We start from the raw sequence: 2500 nt of genomic DNA, 5'->3' as shown, positions 1-2500 counted from the left end.
GAAGCAATTGGGCCCTAGAGTATGAAAAGTGAAACCACGGATCGATATGAGAAATAAAAATTTTTGTATGAAAAAGTCACCACTCGGGTACCTCCATACAAAAGTACCAAGTTCGGGTCGAGTGGTCGATGGACGTCGAAGGCGAAAATTTTTCATCATCGAAAATTTTTTCCAAAGTTGAAGCAAATGGGCCCTAGAGTATGAAAAGTGAAACCACGGATCGATTTGAGAAATAAAAATTTTTTGTATGGGAGGGCCCCTGCTAGAACATTTTTACCAAGTGCGACCATTTTACCCGGTGAGTCAAAAAAAAATTTTTTTCACGGTGACTCAAAACTTCAATATTAGACTCCCCTGAGTATGAAAAGTGAAACGAAAATCATTTTTGAGAAGAAAAAATTTTTGTATGGGAGGGCCCCTGCTAGAACATTTTTACCAAGTGCGACCATTTTACCCGGTGAGTCAAAAAAAAATTTTTGTATGGGAGGGCCCCTGCTAGAACATTTTTCCCAAGTGCGTCGATTTTGGGTCACCGACACAAGCTCGGGTCAAAAAATTTTTTTTTTCACCGTGACTCAAAACATCAATTTTAGACTCCCCTGAGTATGAAAAGTGAAACGAAAATCATTTTTGAGAAGAAAAAATTTTTGTATGGGAGGGCCCCTGCTAGAACATATTTCCCAAGTGCGTCGATTTTGGGTCGCCGACACAAGCTCGGGTCAAAAAAATTTTTTTTTCACGGTGACTCAAAACATCAATTTTAGACTCCCCTGAGTATGAAAAGTGAAACGAAAATCATTTTTGAGAAGAAAAAAATTTTGTATGGGAGGGCCCCTGCTAGAACATTTTTCCCAAGTGCGTCGATTTTGGGTCGCCGACACAAGCTCGGGTCAAAAAAATTTTTTTTTCACGGTGACTCAAAACATCAATTTTAGACTCCCCTGAGTATGAAAAGTGAAACGAAAATCATTTTTGAGAAGAAAAAATTTTTGTATGGGAGGGCCCCTGCTAGAACATATTTCCCAAGTGCGTCGATTTTTGGGTCGCCGACACAAGCTCGGATCAAAAAAATTTTTTTTTCTCGGTGACTCAAAACATCAATTTTAGACTCCCCTGAGTATGAAAAGTGAAACGAAAATCATTTTTGAGAAGAAAAAATTTTTGTATGGGAGGGCCCCTGCTAGAACATATTTCCCAAGTGCGTCGATTTTTGGGTCGCCGACACAAGCTCGGGTCAAAAAAATTTTTTTTTCACGGTGACTCAAAACATCAATTTTAGACTCCCCTGAGTATGAAAAGTGAAACGAAAATCATTTTTGAGAAGAAAAAATTTTTGTATGGGAGGGCCCCTGCTAGAACATATTTCCCAAGTGCGTCGATTTTTGGGTCGCCGACACAAGCTCGGATCAAAAAAATTTTTTTTTCTCGGTGACTCAAAACATCAATTTTAGACTCCCCTGAGTATGAAAAGTGAAACGAAAATCATTTTTGAGAAGAAAAAATTTTTGTATGGGAGGGCCCCTGCTAGAACATATTTCCCAAGTGCGTCGATTTTTGGGTCGCCGACACAAGCTCGGATCAAAAAAATTTTTTTTTCTCGGTGACTCAAAACATCAATTTTAGACTCCCCTGAGTATGAAAAGTGAAACGAAAATCATTTTTGAGAAGAAAAAATTTTTGTATGGGAGGGCCCCTGCTAGAACATATTTCCCAAGTGCGTCGATTTTTGGGTCGCCGACACAAGCTCGGGTCAAAAAAATTTTTTTTTCTCGGTGACTCAAAACATCAATTTTAGACTCCCCTGAGTATGAAAAGTGAAACGAAAATCATTTTTGAGAAGAAAAAATTTTTGTATGGGAGGGCCCCTGCTAGAACATTTTTCCCAAGTGAGTCGATTTTTGGGTCGCGACACAAGCTCGGGTCAAAAAAAATTTTTTTTTCATGGTGACTCAAAACATCAATTTTAGACTCCCCTGAGTATGAAAAGTGAAACGAAAATCATTTTTGAGAAGAAAAAAATTTGTATGGGAGGGCCCCTGCTAGAACATTTTTCCCAAGTAAATTCGATTTTACCCGGTGAGTCAAAAAATTTTGAAAAAAATATTTTGCCAAAATCGTGTTCATTGCCTATTATAAGGGACCAGGTCAGCTCACACGCATTTTTGGAGACCATATGGAAAGTGCGTCTGGGATTGCGGAAATTAAGTTTAGAGTGTTAAATGATGGTTTCGCAATCCCGAAAGGCTCAAAATCCACCCTAAGGTCCCCTGGGTGAAATGTGGTTTCCAAGGTGTGAGCGCTATCGGTGATAGAGTTGGAATGTGATTTCCAGAGCGCAGGGCGACTGGGCTTAGAGCGAAAATCATAGACAAGGGTAAGTATTGGACTGAACGACTCGAAGCAAACGAAAATCATAGACAAGGGTAATGGACTGAACGACTCGAAGCAAACGAAAACCACACACAAGAGTAATGGACTGAACGAATCGAAGCAAACGAAA

This window comes from Anopheles moucheti (genome assembly GCF_943734755.1).
Source record: "Anopheles moucheti chromosome X unlocalized genomic scaffold, idAnoMoucSN_F20_07 X_unloc_21, whole genome shotgun sequence".
NCBI lineage: Eukaryota > Metazoa > Arthropoda > Insecta > Diptera > Culicidae > Anopheles > Anopheles moucheti.
This window is presented reverse-complemented; position numbering follows the sequence as displayed.